Source organism: Oryctolagus cuniculus, chromosome 12, assembly GCF_964237555.1.
Source record: "Oryctolagus cuniculus chromosome 12, mOryCun1.1, whole genome shotgun sequence".
NCBI classification, from domain to species: Eukaryota; Metazoa; Chordata; class Mammalia; order Lagomorpha; family Leporidae; genus Oryctolagus; species Oryctolagus cuniculus.
Genome location: NC_091443.1, coordinates 98,412,523 through 98,436,446, shown reverse-complemented (window position 1 = coordinate 98,436,446; position 23,924 = coordinate 98,412,523). Strand labels below are relative to the sequence as shown.

The following is a 23,924-nucleotide window of genomic DNA, read 5'->3' as shown; positions in this document are numbered from 1 at the left end:
GTAAGGATTTTAAATAAAGCTCTAGTTCAAAAATAGCCTCAATTTTTTGAAGCTTTAATTATTTAAAGCTCAATAAGTAGATCATTTAGGCCATTTTCCTTACTTTAGTACTGTACATAAAGTATTCCTATTTAATGAACATTTAACTTACTGGTAAAATTTGCTAATCAAATTGTCAGACTCTGTTAAATGGCTTGTCAAAATGTTTTTTTTTTTTTTTAGCAGTTATTCCTGTCTATGTAATGCTGTGGATTCCTCTAACTCATTTTTCCTGATAATTTTATTAAGTGACTGTATTCAGCAAGCAGTTATTAAAAAACTTTATTATAAAAATAAACTCATTGTAGAAAATTAGTAAAGCATTAGAAGCTTTGTATGGTAAAAAATAAAAATAAGCCCAGCCACAATTTTACCTCTTTTTAAAATAGACTTTTTAATTTATGTTTATATTTTATTGTTTGAGAGCCAGAGGGACCACATGAGACAGACAGGGCTCCTGTCCTCTGCTTCTTTCTCCATGTGCCCAGAACAGCCATGGCAAGATCGGAACCGGGAGCCAGGAACTGAATCCAGGTCTTCGATGTGAGTTGCAGTGATGAAACCCAATCTGGGTGTACATTAGCAGAAAGCTGGAATCTGGAATCTGGACTGCAGCTAGGGCTTAACCCAGGTTGTGGGATGTGGATTTTGTAGCTATTAGGCCAAATGCTTCCCCTAGGCTTTACTTTATAGAGCATTTTTTGGTTCCCAGCAAAATTGTGGGGAAGGTACAATGAATTCTCATCTACCCTGTACTCCTGCACACACATAACCTACCATGTTATCAGTATCCCCCACACATGGAGTGGACCTGCATCAACGTATCATTACCATGGAAAGTCCATAGTGCACATTAGAATTCACTATTGCTGTTGTACTTTCTGTTGGTTTGGACAAACTTCAGGAGCACTTATCTACTGTGACAGTAGTTTCTTGTCTTAAAAATCCTCCATATTCTGCTTATTCATCCCTTCTGCCCTCCAATGCCTGGCAACCACCAATCTCTTAACTCTGATTTTTTTCCCTAGACTTATATAATTGGAGTCACACAGTGGGTAAACTTTTTACACTACCTTCTTTCACTTTGTACTATGCATTTAAGTTCCTCAATGTGTTTTCATGACTTGATAATCCAGTATTTTTTGTGCCAAATAGGATTCCTTTGGCTGAATGTACCAAAGTTTCACCTACTGCAGGACCTCTTGGTTGCTTCCAAGATTTGGCGATTAGGAATAAGGCTGCCATAAACATTTGTGGACAGCTTTCTGTATGGGCCTGTTTGCACCTCCTTTGTGTAATCATCAAGGAATTTGATTGCTGGGTGGAAGTGTATGAGGTGGTTTAGCTTTCAAGAAACCACAAAACCTCCTTCTAAAGTGGCTGCACATTTCTCATTCCTGCGAGCAATACGTGAGCCTTTGAGTTGCTTCACTTCCTCCCTAGCACTTGGTGAGGTCAGAGTTCTGGATCTTTCCTGTTCAAATAGTTGTGTAGTGAGTGATATGTTGTTTTAAACCTCACTGATGACAAATGATTTATAACATCTTTATAATATGTTATATATCTTTATAATATATATAATATATCTTTATAATATAATATATGCTTATTTTTCTATCTATAGACTTAAAGTGTCTGTTAAATCTTTGACCTGTTTTGCAGTTAATTAAGGTTCCAGCAAAATTAGTTAATTGTTTGAGGCAACCACTCTTAACAGGTATTATTTCGTTCCTTTATATTTCTCTGCTTTTTGGTATGGATGGTTGAGATTTGGGGTAAATATCATTTTGTGGCCATGTTCCCCTCTTAAAATCACAATGAAATCTTTTCCTGTTTTGTTAACCATGCTTTTGGCCCTTGTAAGAGCTTTTAAATGTAATGAGATTTGGCAGTCACCTATTAGAAAATGTTCTTGTATTGTGCGTAAAATGGTGCATTAGTATTTTAGAAGTTGAATCTGAAGCAGAGTTGCAGGGACTCGAACCAGGCATGCTAAAATGGGATGTGGGTCTCAAATGTTCACCCTTGTGCTATTTTTAAGAGTACATCCTATGGCCCAAGTGCTTGGGCCCTGCACCCCATGGGAGACCAGGATAAGCACCTGGCTCCTGGCTTCGGATCAGCGCAGTGTGCCGGCCACAGTGCGTGGGCCGCAGCGGCCATTGCGGGGTGAACCAACGGAAAAGAAAGACCTTTCTCTTTTCTCTCTCTCTCTCTCACTGTCCACTCTGCCTGTCAAAAATAAATAAATAAATAAATAAATAAATAAATAAAACATTCTCCTGATTCCTAAGTGAAGTAGTTTTCCAGCATCCATGATCTCTTAATGAATTTGTTTCTAATTTTCTACTAGAGATATTTTTGTAAATAGTTCTATAAATACAAGTACTAGGTCTGCCTTTGTACAATGTATTATGAGTTTGTGCAAATGATAATTTGGAAAAGTCGTTGAATGTCTAGTGTGAAGAACTCTGGTGTTGTCTGACAATGGATTTGAAAGGTGTCCAATATCAGACGTTCTGACTTCAAAAGAGATGGATACAAAATCACTCAGAAAAGCACTCCCTTTCCTAAGAACTCACTTACTGTAATGGACTTCACTACTGTAACCTGGGGACCAGAGAAAGCACTCACTCGTGGAGCAGTGATGTGCCATGAGGGTCAGATCAGCCTACTGTTAGCATCCACTGTCCACAACCAGGTTGTTTTTGGTGAGTGGGGGTGAGGGAGGATGAAGTATGGAGGGGTGTGTGTTTGCCTTTCTTAGAGAATTAGAGTTTTAAGCAAACAGATTCGTTTTTTTTCTCTATAACTTATGCTGCATACATCTTTCATAAATATATAAACCCTTATTGGCCAGCACTGTGGTGCAGTGGGTTAATGCCCTGGCCTGAAGCACCAGCATCCCATATGGGCGCTGGCTGGTTCTAGTCCCGGCTGTTCCACTTCCGATCCAGCTCTCTGCTATGGCCTGGGAAAGCAGTGGAAGATGCCCAAGTCCTTGGGCTCCTGCACCCACGTGGGAGCCCCCGAGGAGGCTCCTGGCTTCAGATCAGCTCAGCTCTCTCTCAAAACACAAAACACACAACCCTTATCAAGCCCATTTACACTTTTAATCTGAACCATTTCTAGTTTGAACTCATTCCCTCTGAAAGAGTGATAGTACTTGCCCTGATAGGAAGCTGCCAGTATCTTCAGTGTTTGTAGGAGTGCTCAATTCAGGCATATTCATCATTGTGTACAAATTGGTTGAGCTGGCATTGTGGCATATCTAGTGAAGCCACTGCCTGCAACGCTGGCATCCCCTATGGTCTGAGTTCCATCTGTTAAGCTTCCTATCCAGCTCCTAGCTAATGGCCTGGGGAAAAGCAGATGACCCAGGTGTTGGCCCATGCCACCCACATGGGAGACCTGGATTAATCTCCTGGCTTTGGCTTGTGCCAGGGCTGGCCATTTTGGCCATCTGTGAAGTGAACCAATAGATCAAAGATCTGTCTCCATCTCTCCCTCTTTAACTTTTTCAAAATAATTAAGTAAATACAAAACAACCTTGAATTATACCCAGTTTACTCTTCCATTTTCTAGAGCAATAATATTTCTAGTCTTTGTGTTGAACTCTTTTTCAAAATTTATTTATATGTTTTAATATTAATTTGAAAGGCAGAGTTAGAGAGAGAGAGCGCCAAGAGCGAGCACTTTCATCCATTGGTTCACTCCCCAAATGGCTGCAGTGGCCAGAGCTGGGCCAATCAGAAGCCAGGAGCTTCTTCTGGGTCTCCCACGCAGGTGCAGGGGCCAAGGTACTTGGTCCATCTTCCACTGCTTTCCCAGGTGCATTAGCAGGGAGCTGGATCAAAAGTAGAGCAGCCAGACTTGAACTGGCACCCATATGGGATGCTGGTGCTATAGACAGCAGCTCAACCCAGTACATAACAGACTGGCCCCTGTGTGGAACTCTTAATTCCTCTTTTTTTATTTTTATTTATTTTTTTAAGATTGATTGATTTCTCTGACAGGCAGAGTTAGAGAAAGAGAGACAGAGATCTTCCATCCTCTGATTCACTCCCCAAATGGCTGCAATGGCTGGGGCTGGGCCAGGCCCAATCCAGATCCCAGGAGCTTCATCTGTGTCTCCCCCGTGGGTGCGGGGACACAAGTACTTTGCTATCTTTCATTGCTTTCCCAGGTGCATTAGTAAGGAGCTGGATGAGAAGTGGAGCATCCAGGATTCAAACCGGTACCCATATGGGATGCTGGCATCGCAGTCAGTGGCTTTACCCATGATGCTGCAATGCTGGTCACCTATTTCCTGTTAATTATGTTGGCTTGTTTTTATTGGGTGCATTCCATTACTGCTTGAGTTGTACCTGAGTGAATTCTGTATGGCATTAGAGACAGAAACATATTGTGATATATAGAAGAAGAACTCAAGTTGTGCTTTGTTTCCCATGTTGTCCTGATGATACTTGATACTTCTGCTTGCTTTCTGCAGGAACTTATAGTGTGTTTGATTAGGAAGTAGTGTGTACTGCTTAGGAATGCAGGTGTACCTCTCATTGTGACTCAGGGCTCAAAGCCTGTTACTCCTATGGTTGGGGTGAATTATCTTTAATGTATTGCATGCAAATTGTCCCTGTTGACATCACCAACTCTTCTGATAAGGGTCTCAACTCTTCTATGTTGCGTGATCTGTAAGCCTTGAAGTTTATGCCAATAAATGTTTGCTTGACTCAGCACATTCAGAGAATTCACTGTGCATTTCTTTGCTAGGTCATCATTAAGTAAGACCATGGCAGCACCTGACAATACATAAGTTGCTGTTAATCACAAATGTGTTCCTGTTATTATACCAACTGTAGCCAATACTCAATGCATAAATATTTTTCTTAGTTAATAGTAATTTATTTTGTTGTTTTGTTGGTTATTTCTATTTTTTGAATGGCAGAGAGACAGAAATCATCCATATATGAAAGGCAGAGGCCAGGAAAGAAGGAGGTTGGGAGACAGATGGACAGACATACTTAGCTTTCTTATGCTGATTGACTCTCCAATCTGCAACAGCTGGGACTGTCAGAGTAGGATGAAGCCAGGAGCCCAGAACTCAGTGCAGTCTCCCACATGTGTGGCAGGGACACAACTACTTGAACCATCACTGGCCGCCTCCCAGGAAATGCATTAACAGGAAGCTGGATCAGAAGTAGATTGGGTACTTAGACCCACACACTCATAGATGGGTTATTGGTGTTCCAAGGTATAACTTAACCCATTGTGTCAAACACTAACCCCTTCTTTGCTAGTTTGTTTCTGTGCCCGTTCTCTTTGAAGAAGCCACCTAGGGATCCTTAAATAGCCAAAATATATAACAGTTTTAGGCTCTTTGAATCAAAACAAAATTTATCTTTGAGAATGTTTGAATAAGGTATTAATTTTATAGTTCCATTTTTTCCCATGTGGAGGATAGTATGTGCTTCTTTAGTATATCCAGTATTGCTATGAGGCAGTAAAATGAATTTCTTAAAGGTGAATAATTTATTTTGTACCATTCTTTCTTGAGAAAATAATACTAATGCATCCTAAAAATTCTTAAGAGGTAAGCCTTTCTTCTCATCAGTTAGACTTTTGGAGATTGGTTGTAGGAAATGATAGTGATAGGATCTAACATTTTTATACTAGCTTATTATGTTTTGGGCAATATTTTATGCATACCTAATTGTATTGCTGTGAAACAGGTACTATTATATTCATTTTTATATGTAGAAATGTTGAAGCCAAGATGAAGTGACTTTTCTAATGCCAAGTAGCCAGTGAATTGGTAAAGTCGGAAGTTCATTTTGCCTCTGTTGAGGCCAGAGATGTGCATGAAAATAGATGTAAAAGATTAATGCTGAATTTTATAACAATATGACATTTCTAAGTATTCTCTTACATACATATTCAAATACAAACATGTATATAAATCAGAAAACCAACTAACAACATACTGATAGCAGGAGTTACCTCCGGATGTTGGGATTATGAGTGATTGTGTTTGTATGTGTTTTTCTTGGGCACGTTACTGTACATTTTGGGGGAAATTGTCTGAAGTTATTTTAATTTGATTAAAAGTTAGTACCTTTAGATGGACTGTTCTCACTGTGTAAGGCAATTAAAAATGCTGGTTGTCACATTACCAGGATCTTCTCTGGGGACCCTCTTGTTGGGGTCACATTTCCCTCTCGCCCATCTGTTGGCTCAGTGGTTTTGTAAATGGATTCAAGATTTCCACCAACAAGTTGATGTTTCACCCTGCTCTCCTCAAAAGCTTCCGGATAAATCCCCTGCTTGTATTGGTTTAGCTATAAGCAGATATTCAGGTTAGTGAAGAACATCCTGTGCAGTTATCTGTTTACTCCATTGAGCTCTTCGTTAGTGTAATGTTAATAACAAGGCTGGGCGTACAGTCAGGATGCAGCTGTTCGACTTTGCTGCGTCTTGTGCAAACGTCATGTCAAAAAAAACCTTACATTTGGTCATAAAGGGATGTATTGCTTGAGAGTCTGGAAGTTAAATGCAGATCTCTTATACTATGTCAAGAATAGTTGAAACAAATTGTCTTATATGCTGTAATTCTAATATATTTGACCTGATTACTTTAAAATTCAGTTTGGTTAGAGGAATCTCTCCAAGTTTTCCCTAATAAAAAGTGAGTCATGAAGTCCACCTGTTCACTTGATTCCTGTTCCAGTGGGCGTGTTGATCTTTATCTGACCAGCCTCAGTACCAGCACTTTAGAGGTGCTTGGATGGCATGTCTGAACTTGTGTTTTGGCCTGCCTGCTTTCTTGCTTGACCCTACACAGCCATATGTGTGTGTGGATTAGTTTCCTGTTGCTACTGTAATAAAGAACCCCAGATTTTGCAGCTTAAAACAATGTTCCTATCTTATTTCACAGTTCTGCAGGTCAGTATGGTGTGTGTGACAGTGTCCTCCTCTTAGAGTGTCATGAGGCCAAAATCAAGTTGCCAGTAGGGCTGTCCGTGTTCCTTTCTGGGAGCTCTGAGGATGGAGCGACATCCCAGCTCATTGCAGTTGCCTGGATTCAATTCCTGCTGTCCTAGGATGGAAGCCCCTTTGCTGCGGGCTGCTCACACCCCTTCTCATGTATCCATGCAGCCCTCTCCAGCAACAGCAGCCTGAGTTCCAGTCAGCAGTCTTCTTCCCTGCTCTCACCTCTGTTTTAAGAGCTTATGCTTAAATGCAGAATATTATTTCATTCTCAGAAGAAGAACATCTTCATAGGATCCAGGAATTAGAGACATGGACAATTTTGGGGGGCTGCATGGATACAGCATATGATGCATATGAATGTTTCCCTACTCTCTGTTTATCTTGACAGTGATAAACTTGTGGTAAACATTCTTTTAGAGTGAAGCCAACTTAGTGAAGGTGGAAAATAGAAAAAGGCCATAAATAGAGGAGGCAGTCTTGAGTGGGATGTTGGAGGCTACTTTGGGTTTGATATTCTCAAAATTGAAGAGTCACAGAAGATGGGGAAAACATGATCAACCTAAATATGACATGGGACTGGACATAAGGTTTTTATGGGACGGCCAAGAGGTATATTCACAAAGTAAAAATAAGTAGTAAAAATACATACAATTGTAGGAGAATCATGTAATGGAATTTAGATAGTGATTTCCTGGTTCAGGAAATCCTAAGTTTTTGAGTTAGAAAATAATAAAAGGAAGTGAACATTTCATAAGGATTAGTCTGGAAGTGATAAGCTATTGGATCGAAGGTGTGGAGAGTCTTGACAGGTGAATATGAGATAAAGGGTCTGAGCCATCATCAGGAAGCACCTTCTTTATCCAGTACTCTTAACTATAGGCTTTGTAAGATTTTTAGTATTTCAAGACATAGGGGCCAGCGCTGTGGCGTAGCAGGTAAAGCCGTAGCCTGCAGTACCGGCACCCATGTGGGTGCCGGTTCAAGTGCTGGCTGCTCCACTTCCGATCTAGCTCTCTGCTGTGGCCTGGGAAAGCAGTGGAGGATGGCCCAAGTCCTTGGGCCCCTGCACCGTGTGGGAGACGTGGAAGGAGCTCCTGGCTTTGGATCGGTGCAGCTCCGGACATTGTGGCCAATCAGGAAGTGAACCAGCGGATGAAGACCTGTCTCTCTGGCTTTCCTTCTCTCTCTGTGTAACTCAGACTTTCAAATAAATAAATAAATCTAAAAAAAAAAGCCTTCAGTTATGACTGCATTAATTTCTTCTTTAGCTCTGCTATCTTTTCAGTTTTGTTGTTTATGCTGTCTCTTTTTTTGAAGATCTAATTCAGTAGGAGTGATACATCTTTCTCCTTGTTTCTGACTGTTTCATGTACTTCTCAGATAATCTGTGCTCATCCAGCTTTTTAAGAGTTGCTTCATCTGTTGAATGTGAAGAGCTAAAATTGAGAAATTAGAAGTTATTTTATCAAATCCAGCCAGTGTGTCAATATAATAAGTAGAAGCAAAATTCTGGCTCTTAATTCTGATTCAGTGCCCTGTCCCTCTGGCTTTTGAGAGGTAATTGGAGAGGATGTTTGACACTCAGGTTACACTGAGATGAATAATGTTCCTGCTAAATGCATATGAATTTAGCTTTCTTAAGGGAGATTTATTTATTTGAGAGAGTTACAGAGAGAGGGGGAGAGAGAGAGAGAGAGAGACAAGAGAGAGAAAAAGTGTCTTCCATCCACTGGTTTGCTCACCAAATGTCTGTAATGACTGGAGCTGAGGTGATCTGAAGTCAGAAGCCAGGAGCTTCTTCCAGGTCTCCCATGTGGGTGCAGGGGTCCAAGGACTTGGGCCATCCTCTGCTGCTTTTCCAGTTGGATTAGCTGGGAGCTGGATCACAAGTAGGGCAGCTGGGGCTCAAACCAGTGCCCATATGGGATGCTGGTGCTGCTGAGCCATAGTGCTGGCCCCATGAATTTAGCTAATTTTAAAGAGATAATGTATGCATGCTGTGTGAAATAGATACTTGGGGCCCCTGTGTGCAGGAATTGTATCTTTTTCTTAAAAGACTTATTTTTTATTTATTTGAAAGGCAGAATACAGAGAGAGAGGGAGAAACAGAATCTTCCACTTGCTGGTTTACTCCCTCAATGGCACAACGGTCTGGGCTGTGCCAGACCGAAGCCAGGAGGCCATAACTAACTCCTTCTGAGTCTCCAATGTGGATGCAAGGGCCCAAGCAATTCTGCCATCTTCTGCTGCTTTCCCAGGCTGTTATCGGGGAGCTGGATCAGAAGGGGAGCAGCTGGGACTCAAACCTGTGCCCATAGAGGATGCCATCATCGCAGGCAGCAGCTTAACCCACTGTACTGTGGCACCAGCCCCAGGAACTGTCTTTGGATCTACTTGGTGGGTCTTGCATCATAAAGGAGCTTTGAGATGTTTATTAAATTAGTGATTGGTGATTGGCACCACCTAGGTTGCCTTATGAAATATTTTTTTATTTCCTTATCTATAGAACTGCTAGAGGTTGGAGGGACAGCGAACAAGCAAGCAGCACTACTGTCTCTAACCTTGAGTGATAGGGAAACTCCTAGCTTTGAGTACCCTTGGAACAGTCTGGTCTTGTTTTCCATATTGATCTTTCTGGTGGGGGTGAAATTCACACGTATGCATGTCAGTGAGTGTGACCAGCCTTTTCTATGGAGATCTGATTAGTTTAAGTTTAAAGCCACATTTTAGACATGACTTCAGTAAAGGTTACAGGCACTCTTTGGCTCTTAAATTTCATTTCAGAGCAAGAGGTCCCTAAGGGTTGGTTTGACTTATTTAATTACACCGTATAGAACTTGGGTAATAGTTTTATAAAAATCTTCTTCAAGGCAAATTGTGTGATTTAATACAAAGTGGTAAATTGGTAAACCTTTAACATTTGTGTCATGAGACAAGTGATTGAGATCATGATTAAATAAAGGGGAAAATGTAGGTGTATCATATTTGATGAGGAATGACAATATTTGTGTGTTTTTGATAAATCTAGAAGGAGTGAAATCTCCCGAGAAACATGATGTACCACTGATCTGAATGATACAACTGTTACGGACTCAACAATGAAAAAGCTTGTTGTCTTCGCAACTAACAATTACTAATGTATTCTAGCTGTAGGAGTGTGCTAGGTGCTGAATCCTAGAGGTGTAATCTGCGCTGGTATAGACCTCTTGTAGTGGGGAGGCAGAACCACATGTACTGATGTAGGTTGTGTGCTTCCATGGTAGCTTACCATGGGCCAGTGAGAGCTTGCAGATATACCTAGCATGTAGAAGGTTATCATTGAGTGCTGCACTAGTCAATCAAAGTGACTTGTCCCCACCCTCTTGGTGAATGGTTAGCAGTCTTGCAAGGTTTAGCTGAGACCCACAGTACTCCTGCAGAGTCACTTAGGACGTTTTGCTACCTTTATCCTGCACAGCATGCAGCGTGTGCTTCTGCCCCCAGCATTTTCAGTCCCTCAATGGTTGTGGAGCACCAGAGGGAGTGCAGGACAGGGAGGTCTGGGACACCCAGCCTCTCAGAGTAGAAAAAAAACTGTGACTTGCAGAATTGATATCATATATGGGGGTCTTCAAATTTATGGAAAATGTGTATTATGAAATAGATTTCATTTTTTGCATGAGAATAAATTTAATTTTTAATTCCAGTTTTCCCTGAACTTTTTGAAGTCTCCTCATAGTAACTAAGTAATATGGATCACCTGTCAGTAGACTTTTGATCTGTAACAGTTTAAACTTTTTTTCCTCTTCTGGTCAAGCCAGAGAAAAGGCAGAAACAAGCCAAAATCAAGTCTTTGGCTGAGACAAGAATCAGTTCTGTTCAGGGACAGTAATGTATTTGCTTCCACACTCCTGACTCTCCTCCCCGCCTTGAGGTATCCACCTTGCATGCACATATATGTTATGGAAAACATTCCAATTCAAAGGAAACTTTTTGTTTTGCCTCTGTTCTTGCAAACGATTTAATATTAGTTTACTTTTTTACATTCATGTGCAAAAGTCTAAGTTCATTTCACTGTTTTTTTCTAATCACAGGCATATGAATATGCACTAAAGCTCATTCACTTCCATAATACTGAGAGCTACACCATTGTCTTGTATCTTCTTGTTTAGGAAGTGGACACTATGTTCCCTTTGGCCAGTTGAAGAGGCCACATTTTATTGTCACCTTCAGTTTTCTTTCCTGTGTAAGATGAATTCATGATAAAAGTATGCTGAATCCCTAGTGTGAGCCAGGAACTACTTTCAGTATTGTGATAAACCCGTATAGACATGGTGCCTTTCCCTACAGTGGTGTAGTCCGGTAGAAGATGGATAGTTATATGGTAATGTTGGAATGTGATGAGAACTATCAAGAGGGCATTCAGAGGACTGAGTGGTTTAGGAGAGGACATTATTGCATAATGTTGTATTGGAAAGTTTTTTTTTTAAACTTTTATTTAATGAATATAAATTTCCAAAGTACAGCTTATGGATTACAATGGCTTCCCCCCCATAACGTCCCTCCCACCTGCAACCCTCCCCTTTCCCACTCCCTCTCCCCTTCCATTCACATCAAGATTCATTTTCGTTTCTCTTTATATACAGAAGACCAGTTTAGCATACATTAAGTAAAGATTTCAACAGTTTGCTCCCACACAGAAATATAAAGTGAAAAATACTGTTTGAGTACTAGTTATAGCATTAAATCTCAATGTACAGCACACTAAGGACAAAGATCCTACATGAGGAGTAAGTGCACAGTGACTCCTTTGTTGACTTAACCAATTGACACTCTTGTTTATGGCATCAGTAATCACCATAGGCTCTTGTCATGAGCTGCCAAGGCTATGGAAGCCCCCTGAGTTCACCGACTCTGATCATATTTAGACAAGGTTGTAGTCAAAGTGGAAGTTCTGTCCTCTCTTCAGAGAAAGGTACCTCCTTCTTTGATGACCTGTTCTTTCCACTGGGATCTCACTCGCGGAGATCTTTCATTTAGGTTTTTTTTCCCCCAGAGTGTCTTGGCTTTCTATGCCGGAAATACTCTCATGGGCTTTTCAGCCGGATCCACATGCCTTAAGGGCTGATTTTGAGGCCAGAGTGCTGTTTAGGACATCTGCCATTCTATGGGTCTGCTGTGTATCTCACTTCCCATGTTGGATCATTCTCTCCCTTTTTGATTCTATCAGCTAGTATTTGCAGACACTAGTCTTGTTTATGTGATCCCTTTGGTTCTTAGTCCTATCATTATGATCAATTGTGAACAGAGCTTGATCACTGGGACTAGTGAGATGGCATTGGAACATGCCACCTTGATGGGATTGAATTGGAATCCCCTGGTATGTTTCTAACTCTACCGTTTGAGGTAAGTCAGCTTGAGCATGTCCGGAATTGCACATCTCTTCCCTCTCTTATTCCCACTCTTATATTTAACAGTGATCACTTTTCAGTTAAGTTTCAGCACGTAGGAAGAATTGTGTATTGATTACAGTATTCAACCAAAAGTATTAAGTAGAACAAACAAAAAAAATACTAAGAGGGATAACATATCAAGTTGCTCATCAACAGTCAGGGTGAGGGCTGATCAAGTCACCGTTTCTCATAGTGTTCATTTCACTTTAACTGGTTTCCTTTTTGGTGCTCAGTTAGTTGTCACCTATCAAGGAAAACAAGTGATATTTGTCCCTTTGGGATTGGCTTATTTCACTCAGCATAATGTTTTCCAAATTCCTAACAGGGATCACTTTTCAGTTAAAATTTAAACACCTAAGAATAATTGTGTGTTAATTACAGAGTTCAACCAATGGTACTAGAACAAAAAAAATACTAAAACCGATAAAGTATTACATTGTACATCAACCGTCAGGACAAGAGCTGATCAAGTCACTGTTTCTCATAGTGTCCATTTCATTTCAACAAGTTTCCCCTTTTGTGCTCAGTTAGTTGTCGCCAATCAGGGAGAACATGTGATATTTGTCCCTTTGGGACTGGCTTAATTCACTCAGCATGATGTTTTCCAAATTCCTCCATCTTCTTGCAAATGACCGGGTTTCATTGTTTTTTGACTGCTGTATAGTATTCTATAGAGTACATGTCCCATACTTTCTTTATCCAGTCTACTGTTGATGGGCATTTGGGTTGGTTCCAGGTCTTAGCTATTGTGAATTGAGCTGCAATAAACATTAATGTGCAGACAGCTTGTTTGTTTGCCAATTTCATTTCCTTTGGGTAAATTCCAAGGAGTGTTATGGCTGGGTTGAATGGTAGGGTTATATTCAGGTTTCTGAGGAATCTCCAAACTGACTTCCATAGTGGCTTAACCAATTTGCATTCCCACCAACAGTGGGTTAGTGTCCCTTTTTCCCCACATCCTCTCCAGCATCTATTGTTGGTAGATTTTGACTACAAGAAGTTCCGTGAAAAAGTTATTATAATCTATGTGTCAAATACAGTATTGTTAATCTCCAGGAAGATCCTGGGAAGTGGTCACCTGCTAGTATACCTATCAGTGTTGACAGTTAACATACACACACATACACACACACACACACACTTTCCAAATTGTTATGTGTTATTTGTATATGTTGTAGAAAGAAAATTGGATGCACATTTGAATTATGAGAACAAGTGTCAAAACCAAAAATTAGTAGTTTTCTGTATATTTAAAAGAACAAAGGTCATTTGGTAGGTATTCAGGCAGATGCTTGTATTTTGTCCTCTGTAAAGATGTACTTTTTAATAATGCACTTAATATTGCCTGTGGTGAGGACTGTTTTTTTTTCTTTTTTAAACAAATGCAGAACCTGTGTAGATTAGTGATCTGCCTGCACATGACTGTATGCAGTACAATCCCATGTGAGACCCATTCACTGATGTGCCATAGCACTGTCCAATTGCTGTGAGGTTTCTAAATGCTTGTTCTTAATTACAATATCAATATGAGTGTGGAAATGGTATCAATTTATGGTCATACTTTGACCGGCAATGTTAATTTTATCCTCACAAAAAGTCCTGTATTTGTACACTTAGTTCTGTGTTTGTACATACAGACTTGCCATCAACTTATATAGCAAAAATATTACTCTGATTGTGGGCACAGCCTCAGCTGCCTGCTAATGCCTTGGTGGCTGTGAACACAGTATCCTTCAAGTATGGGTTCCAGTCCTTGGTTCCTGACTACATCATAGGGATTAGAAGCCTGCAGGGCCTGGCCTGAGTGAGTACAGCAGCTTTATTGACAACATTGACTCCTTCATTCATTCAACAAATAGTGCCTGAGAGGATGACATTTCAAGAGGGAAAGGAGTGAACTACACAGCTCTGCAGAGAAAGAACTTTCCAGAAAGAATAAATAGCAGAATGAATTGCTTGAGATCTGAGAGATGCGGTCAGGGGCACCACATCATTCAGAGCCTTTTGGGGTGCATTGTGTGGAGCAGGATGACAAACAGTTGGAAGACACTGAGTCAGGGTAGAAACAACATGATCGTACTGAAGCACTAAGGTCACGAGTAGCATGACGTGATTGTGTGTTGAGAACAGCACGCAGGGGACAGAGATGAAATCACAAAGATCGGTTAGGAGGCCACTTAAATGATCCAATCAAAGGGAATGAAGTTGATGGATCAGATGGCAGCCATAGAGATGGTGGAAGCGTTGAATTAGGGATATATTTTATTTGCCTTTTATCTTCTAGTGTTTCTTTACAGAGAACTATATGGTATGTAATGATCTGTAGTCACCCTACTGTACAATAGAACCCCAGAACTCCTTATTCCAATCTAGCTGGAACCTAGTACTCATCCATCTACCTTTCCCCATCACTCCCACCTCACTTTGCTCCCCATCCTCTGGTAACCACTATTATATACACAATTTCTATGAGATTACCTGTTTTTTTTTTTTTAAGACTCCACAAAGACTTTTTTTAGAGTGAGATCAAGTCATAGTTCTCTCTGTTTGATTTATTTCACTTACACAATGACCTCCAGTTCATGTTGGTGCAAATGAAAAGATTTCGATTTTTATAGCTAAGTAATATTCCATTATTTATGGGTATCATATTTTCCTTATATATTTATCAGTATTCCAGTACTTAGATTTTGTCTTATGTCTTGGCTATTGTGAATAATGCTTCAATAAACATGGCAGTGCAGATGCCTTTTCAATGGACATATTTCATTTCCCCTGGATATATATACCGAGGGGTAGAACTGCTGGATCATATGGTAGTTCTACTTTTTGGTTTTTTGAGGAACTTCCATACTGTTTTCCAAGATGGCTGTAGTAATCTGCATTCCTACCAGCAGTGTGCAGAGCTTCTCTTTTCTCCACATTCTTGCCAAACCCTTTAATATTTTGCCATTTTTGGAAGGTTTGTTTGAAAGACAGAGTTGCAGAAAGAGGGCGAGGGGGAGAAGGTGGGGAGTAGAGAGAGAGAGAGAGAGAGATCAATCTTCCATCCACTGATTCACTCCCCAGAAGAACGCAATGGCTGGAGCTGGGCCAATCCAAAGCCAAGAGGCAGGAGCTTCTTCCTGGTCTCCCAAGAAGGTGCAGAGGCCCAAGCACTTGAGCCATCTTCTGCTGCCTTCCCAGGAACATTAGCAGGAAGCTGGATCAGAAGTAGAGCATCCAGGACTTGAACTGGTGCCCATAAGGGATGCTGGAGATGCAGGTGCAGGCTTAACATATTATGCCACATTGCCATCATGCTGGGGAAAAATTTTAAAGGTAGTTTTTTAACATATAATATGACCTAACATGCATTTAATAATCATTGTTTTTGAAAGTTTATCAGCCTCCCCTTTTTGTATGAGTATTTGTTTTACACGTGCTTGTGCACATATCTATACCTTTGTCTATGAGTTTTCTCATTGCGGACAGCTATTTGGAGTTATTTTTATTTTTAGTTACATGTTCTTCCATCACTGTTCTGGGGAATGCTGGATGGAATGGTTACGTTCATTTCTCTTTTTCTCCATCATGATTGTTTCCTGCAGTCCCATTTATTCTTGTCAAGTTTTCCTTCATGCCATCAATCTGCCTCATTTGTGTATCCATCCTGTTTCTTTTTCTTTCTTTCAGGGCTGCGAAGAGCCATAGATGGTCTTTTATTTGGTTGGTTTTCATTCTTGATGCATGTACAAACCACTGGAGTATGCATTTTTGAATCTTATAGATGTCTTCCAGATAGAGCTTTATATTATTATGAAGATATTTGTCATTTGGGCAGCTCAGAAAGACTTTCTCCATGCGGCTCTCTGCTCACCTTTTATATTTTGCAGACAGCAGCTTGTCAGTTGACTTGGTATTCATGTCTCTTTAGTTGCCGCATTCTGTAATCACAGAAATTCTGCTGTTAATGGCACATCTCAGGTTTGAGGGTATGCTCTAGAAATTGCTGGTGGTTGCTGACCCTATTATTTTGGAATGCATACTGAGTCCGTAGCTTCAAGTGATTGTATTTCATGTAGTATTCCATACACAGTTCTGTAAATGTGTCAGCTTAGCAAACATTTATTCAGTGTTCATGAGGTGTTATAAGTAATACTGTGTGGTCAATACGCTGTCTCTATAAGAATAACGATTTATAATGGAAGACAGACATTAAACTACTGAATAAAACTCATTATAGCGCTACAGATAGTGTTAAGTGCTGTGAAAACAAAAAAGCAGTGTATGAAGATGGAGCTAGAGGTACTGAATGCAGTCAGAAAAGGCTCTTGGGGAGGTGACATTCTAGCACAGCTGTTCGATGTGAGGGACTACACCCAGTTTATGGAAGAGAGCAGCAAGCGCAGAGTGCATGAAGCAGAGCCTGGTGACTGAGGGTCACAGAAAGATCTGAGTGGCAGATGCTAGTTAGCTGGTGGGTGAGGTTGGAGAAGTAGCAGGGGTACTTCAAGAAGCTGATACGATACGGTGAAGGGTTTGGATTTTATTTTACGTCTAAGTCCATGGAGAATTTTCAGTAGAGTAGGCTGTGCGTTGGTTTGTGTTTGTCTTAAAAAAAAAGTCATCCTGGTTGCTCTCTGGGGAATAGATTGTAGGCTTGCAAGGCAGAGAATTTGAGACTCTTAAAGCAGTCTTTGTGAGCAGCATAAGTAGACTTGGGCTGTAAAAGTTGGCCTGAAGCTGGAGAGAAGTAGCAATGCTTGGATTAAGTCTTGAAGGTAGAGCAAATAAGCGTGTTATTAGATGGATACTGAGAAAAAGAAGCAAACCCAATTTTGGCCAGACAATGAAGTGAATTACATTGGATTACTGACAAGTGGAAGACTCAGAGAAAAGCAGGTTTGCAGGGAGAAAATATGGAGTTCCATTTTGGGATTGTTATGGACTCTTCATGGATTTCCCTACCTTCCCTTTCTTTGGAGGCAGTGACAGGTACAGGAGCTGAAGAGTGGGCAACCAGACTAGAGGTGAAGGAGGCAGTGGGACTGAGAGCTGCATAGGCAGCCAATGAAGTTGGTTATATATTCAGGAGATTGAGCAACCAAGTAAATATATTGAGGTTACAACAAACTATGTTTATTATTGACAGATAAGGAATTTATAAATATAGAATGAGGAAGATTAAAAAGAATTTGAAGATGTCAGACAGGAATTGGAAATTTAAAGTAAATTCATGGTTTTTAAAACATGAATATAAATGTAGATACTGAAAATCTATGCATATGACACCACTTTAAAAGTTTGTAGAAAATGGAATTAAGAGAGAAGTTTATTTTGATGCGAAAAGTTTGAAATCCATGCATATGGGAAGTCCTCAAAATGGTCATGGAAGATGTCTACAATCAAAAATAGCTAGATGAATTTGTAAATTCTGTCATCTCCTAAGAGGGAAATCAAAGTTCCTTGAAGGAACAGTTGATTGCAGGGTATGTGTAATGAGCCTGGGAAATATATTTCTCTAAGGAATTGAAGAACTCTTCAGGGGCCGGTGCTGTGGCTTAGTAGGTAAAGCTACCACCTGTGGGGCCAGTATCCCATATGGGTGCCGGTTTGGGTCCCAGCTGCTAGATTCAGTTCTCTGCTAATGTGCCTGGGAAAGCAGTGAAAGATGGCTCAAGTCCTTGGACCCCTTTATCCATGTGAGAGACCTGGAAGAAGCTCCTGGCTTTGGATTGGCAAAATTCTGGTCATTGTGGCCATTTCTGGAGTGAACCAGTGGATGGAAGATTCTCATTCTCTCTCTCTCATCTCTCTCTTGTCTCTCTCTCTGTCTCTCTTCTCTCTCTTTCTTTCTCTGGCTCTCTAACTCTACCTTTCAAATAAATAAATAAATCTTAAAAAAAAATTCTTTCAGAGTGATAGGGTGTGTCATGAAGATGCAGAAGTTAGCTTGAAGGAGCGCACACTGGCCAGATACTGGATAATTTCAGCACTAAAGTAAATGTTGATGTTGTATACGAATAAGTGAGAGATAAGAAAAATTTCTTCTTTACAGCGGGGCGTTTTGTTAATGATGAAGAAGTGGGTAGTTCAAAAAAAAAAGTCATTATTTGGCATCTACCATAATGATACTTGATTCAGATGGAAGTTACAAATGGATCCTGATGTTGGTGGGAAGAAGTTAGATGAGACATTGAATGCTGTGTAGTATTGGGTTATCTCCCCGTAAAATGGGTAGTTAAAAAAACAAGCCATTATTTGGCGTCTACCATAATGATAGTTGATTCATATGGAAGTTACAAATGGATCTTGATGTTGGTGGGAAGAAGTTTGATGAGACATTGAATGCTGTGTAGTATTGGGTTATCTCCCCACAAAATGCTTATGATTTACAGAGGAAAATCTGGTGACCAGATGATCTAGGTTAACCTCACCAGTCGTGACATACGTTGACATCATGTGATTCTTGATGAGAAAAGCTGAGAAAAGGTTAGTGTGATTTCTGAGGTTTTTCTGATAAAATGCCAACATGAGTTTGACTTTGAGGACACCTTTACAGTTTTTGCTTGAGGGACATCCTAAAGAGTGAAAGATTGGAACTCTTGAGAATTGTCAATATCACAAAGGTGGGGAAACACTGAGCAGCTATTTGAGAATAAAAGAGGTACAGCAAGGGAATGCCGCATTTGATGCTGGGCAGCAAGTGCAAGGGCTGCTGTTGACAGGCACAGCGTGTGCAGAGGACCTCTAGATTGGACTGACAGTGTGGTATCAGTTTCCTTATTCAGCTACTGATCTGAGGTTCCAGAGGTGAATATTCTCTTGTGGAACGTTTACTCTGGTGAACATAGGGCAGATCAGCCCTTATGTCAGAAACTTGCTCTCTAAGAGTAATGAGAATGGGTGCAGTTAGATAAAGAAGGTGATTGGAACAGATGTGGTAAAACGTTAATGATGGAGACATTGCAGTTCAGGGGATGCAGTTCCTTGTAGCATCCTTGAACCATGGCCAGCTATTTGTGTGGAGGTGAGGTGATGGCGGAGAGTTGGGTTTAGTACATATCAAGGTCTTTAAGGTTCCTGTGATAGAGAAACAGAGGAGGAGAGGATGAGTACTGGGCACCTGGTGGGGGGCCTGATAGTGCCAGACAGTAGAATCTATACTGAGTAGGGATTGAGAGAGGACACGCATGAGGAGGGAACTGTGGAGATGTTACGAGAGTGATTGGAGGGGCCAGTACCGTGGCTCACTTGGTTAACCCTCTGCCTGCATCACCAGCATCCTGTATGGACGCCGGGTTATAGTCCTGGTTGCTCCTGGATCATGTTAGAACCCTTGGTTTAAGACTCAAGTATGGCCGGCGCCGTGGCTCAATAGGCTAATCCTCCGCCTTGCAGCGCCGGCACATCGGGTTCTAGTCCCGGTCGGGGCGCCAGATTCTGTCCCGGTTGCTCCTCTTCAAGGCCAGCTCTCTGCTGTGGCCCGGGAGTGCAGTGGAGGATGGCCCAAGTGCTTGGGCCCTGCACCCCATGGGAGACCAGGAGAAGCACCTGGCTCCTGCCAGCGGATCAGCGCAATGCGCCGGCCGTGGCAGCCATTGGAGGGTGAACCAACGGCAAAAGGAAGAGCTTTCTCTCTCTCTCTCTCTCTCTCTCTCACTGTCCACTCTGCCTGTAAAAAATTAAAAAAAAAAAAGACTCAAGTGTGCTGTCTTGAAGCACACTGCTTCTCTATTCTGTAGTGTGAACTCCAGGTCATTATTATGTAATTGTTAGCAGTCTTAATAGGTAAAAAAAGGCTGTGTTCTCTTTGATGGGTGCTCTTGTTACTCACGCCTCCTACCTAGGCTAGAAAGCAGAGTACCTTTAGATGTTTCTACATGCATGTGGAGCGACTCAGCTTTTTCTCTTTATAGCTTTGGTATAACTAGAATCTTCCCTCTCTGCCACCTTTGTTCCATGGCCCTGCTGCAGATTATTGTCATCCTTTGCCTCTTATTCTTGTTCTGCTCATCCTCCTCAAAAGCACCAGTCGTTTGACCAATACATGCACTCAGTAAATGGAGAGAATACAGGGAGGCACTTTGAACACGTAGGGGCATTTCTCTTATCAAATGCCTGACACGGGAATGTTACTGCTGATCTTGCTCTGATTAGATTTCTTTCTTCTTTCTTTCTTTTTTAATGATTTATTTTCTTAAAAGTCAGAGTTACACAGAGAGAGAAGGAGAGGACGAGAGAGAGGCAGAGGGAGAGGTCTTCCGTCTGCTGGTTCATTCCCCAGATGGCTGCAATGGCTGGAGCTGCTGCAATCTGAAGCCAGGAGCCAGGAGTTTCTTCCAGGTCTCTCACATGGGTGCAGGGGCCCAAGGACTTGAGCCATCTTCTACTGCTTTCCCAGGCCACAGCAGAGAGCTGGATTGGAAGTGGAGCAGCTGAGGCTCATGCCTGCACTGCAGGCAGTGGCTTTACCTGCTACACCACAGCGCTTACCTGCTAGATTTCCTCTTTCTAACATAGGCAGTACAGTACTGTCCTTTTGAGAGGAACAAAGGTTGTAAACCTCACATGTGAAATGAGAAGTTGAGTAAGAAGACCTTCAGGGGCAGGTATTTGATGTTGGATGGCATTAAGAAGCTGCTTGGAACACCTGCATCCCATATGGTATTCCCTGTTTCAAGTCCTGGTGTTGCTACTTTACTCAAAAAAAAAAAAAAAGAGATAAGGTTTTTCATTTGAAAGGCAGAGAGACAGAGAGGGAGAGAGATAGATCGATCTTCCATCCACTGGTTCACTCCCCAAATGGCCTCAGTGGTGGCTGGGACCGGGCCAGGCCAAAGTCAAGAGCCAGGAGCTTCATCTGGGTATCCCACAAGAGTGGTAGGGCCCAAGCACTTGGGCCATCTGTATTGCCTTCGCAGGCAATTAGGAGGGAGCTGGTCCAGAAATGGAGCATCTGGGACTGGAAGTGGTACCCATATGGGATGCTGGCGTTGCAGGGGGCAGCTTTACCCACAACACCACAGTGCCAACACCTAGTGCTGCTTATGATGCAGCTCCTAGCTGATGTATCTAACATTGAGAAATGAGAGAAAAAGTACCAACATGATAACGTGCACGTAGAAAATGTCAACAGTGACCTCAGATGCTGCCTTTCTGTATTCTGTCTTGCTTTGTGGAAGATAGGATTTGTCACATTTCAAACACATTCCATAGGTTAAATGCAGGGCTAGACTGTGAAGGGTGGTGACTGGCAAGCAGACCTGTGTTCTGTGGAGAACTGTGTAGATCACAGGTGTTCCGTGTCCTTGTGCAAGTGGATACGTAAGAGTCTGAATAAATAAATTGCAAAGATTTCCTGATGCGTGAGTCAGAGAATACGCCAGACAGAATGTTTGTAAGGAAGAAGAGAAGGAATGTGTACCAGAATCTTTTCTAAGTTAAACTCTTTTTCAAATTCTGTGTTAATAGGGTATGTAGTGCATATAATATCAAATTCTACACAAACTCTAGTAGTTGGTCTTGATGCAGTATTTTATTTACAGCTGTGTCTTCCTTTTTTAAATTTTTTACTTTTTTCGATCTTTCTTATTTTTCATTGAGAGTTACACATGGAGAGGATGAGAGGCAGAGTGAGAGGAGAGAGAGGGAGGTCTCCCATCTGCTGGTCCACTACCCTGTTGGCTGCAAAGGGCGGAGCTGAGCGGATCTGAAGCCAGGAACCAGGAGCCAGGAGCCTCCCCGGGGTCTCCTGCATGGGTGCAGGGGCCCAAGGAGTTGGGCCATCTTCTGCTGCATTCCCAGACCGCAGCAGAGAGCTGCTTCGGAAGTACAGCAGCCGGGACTCGAACCGGAGCCCATATGGGATGCCGGCACTGTGGGCGGTGGCTTTACCCGCTACCGCACAGCGCTGGTCCCTCCCGGAAGCTGTTCCCCGTGGGATCCAGCTGTCTGCTAACGTACCTGGGAAAGCAGAGGGAGATGGCCCAAGGACGTAGGCCCCTGAACCCAGAAGGGAGCACCGGATAAAGTCCCTGGCATCTGCTTTGGCCTGGCCCAGCCCCGGCCTTTGTAGTCACCTGGGGGGTTGATCCCCCAGAAGGACGCTCTGGCGAGAAAGAGCGCTCGTGATGCCGCTTGCATTGCTTCTCTCCCCATGCGGCTTCAACAGCATGCGCTGTGCCAAACAGAAGCCAGGGGGCAGGAGCTCCATTGAGGACTCCCAGGAGGCAGGGAAGTGGGGTGCAGAGTACCTGGGCCACCAGCGGCTGCCCCGCCTGGGTAAAGCCTGGAGGGGCGGGACTGGAAGTGACCCTGGGGGCGCTGGACGCGGGATGTCGCAGTGCGCAGATGCGTCCCGTTGCGCCATGGCGACGGCCAGTGAGGAGTGCGCCTGCGCCTGGCGCTGTGACCTGGAAGTGCACCCGCAGGCGCATCTGCAGCTGTGCTGGTGCTCAGGTAGGAGTCAGCGTCGTGTCCGCTCCTGCCCAGCGCTGGCACAAGCCTTGAGGAGCCATCCTCGACGCTGGTGGCCCACCCTGAGAAGACACAGTGAGTGCCCCCCCAGGTTCAGGCCGGGTTCAGATGAGGCTGCAGTCTGAGGCGGCCGCATCAGTTATCTTGGGCTTCTGGAAATTTCTAGGTGCAGTCTTTTGCTTCGGCCCCTTCTGGAAGACTACACCTCAAGACTGCGTTCATGTTCCAGAGACACAGAAACGGCCTTCCTGCGGAGAGTTTGGTGTGGTGGCCTTCCTGTCACTGGGTAGGCGGGGCCCAGGGTGCAGAGCGGGGGTGGGGTGTGTGTGTGAAGGGTAGCTGGGATAGAAGGTGGAGGAGAGGGTGTAAGGGGGAGGTGGGAGGAGGGAGCGAGGGGGAAGGATGAAAAAGTGGCGTGCAGGTGTGGAGGCGAGGAAGGTAGGGGCAGAAACCCTCGTGGGGCAGAGGCAAGGGAGGGGGAGAGTGACAGGCATCCCGGTGAGTGTGTGGTTGAGCGTGGGGTGGGGAGAGGAAGAACTTTTCCCACGGCCCCGGTTTTCTGCCCCTGGTGGGAAGTAGCCTTGGCCGCATCCGTGAGAAGAGGCCTTGATCACGGCCTTTCTTCTCCGGGTTGTTCGGCAGTGTAAGGTGTGTGTGCGCAGGAAAACGGGCATGGGGCGCTCGAATTAATTTGCACCTAATCCGGTGACTTTCCACAGACTGCACACAGGGAGGAGAAAGCAGAAGCTTAGAGAAACCCCAAGAATCCCTCTTTGCTCTGTTCCAGCCTGCCCCAAGATTCTGACACCTCATAGTAAGTACGCGACTTTTTTCTATTTAAAGACTGGTTTGAAGGGCAGAGTTATAGATGAGGCGGTGAGGGAGAGATCTTCAGTGTGTGGGCTCACCCCGCCCAGGTGCCAGGTGGCTACAATGGCCGGTGCTTGACCAGGCCGGAGCCCAAGCCAGGTACTGTATCCAGTACTCCGGTGTGGGTTCGGGGGC

General features: G+C 42.9%; 1 protein-coding gene across 8 annotated transcripts in view; it reads left to right on the top strand.

Moving 5' to 3' along the window:
- LOC127482730 (monoacylglycerol lipase ABHD2) overlaps window positions 1-23,924 on the top strand; it is a 709,665-nt gene that overhangs the window by 33,255 nt on the left and 652,486 nt on the right. For 4 of the 8 annotated variants that reach the window (XM_070054433.1, XM_070054432.1, XM_070054435.1 and 1 more), the window contains exons 1-2: window positions 20,112-23,205; window positions 23,639-23,733. The gene's annotated coding sequence lies outside the window, so the exon portion shown is untranslated. Of the gene's footprint in view, window positions 1-20,111; window positions 23,206-23,638; window positions 23,734-23,924 lie in introns of those variants that run through there. The other 4 variants (XM_070054436.1, XM_070054437.1, XM_070054434.1 and 1 more) reach the window with 3 other exon arrangements.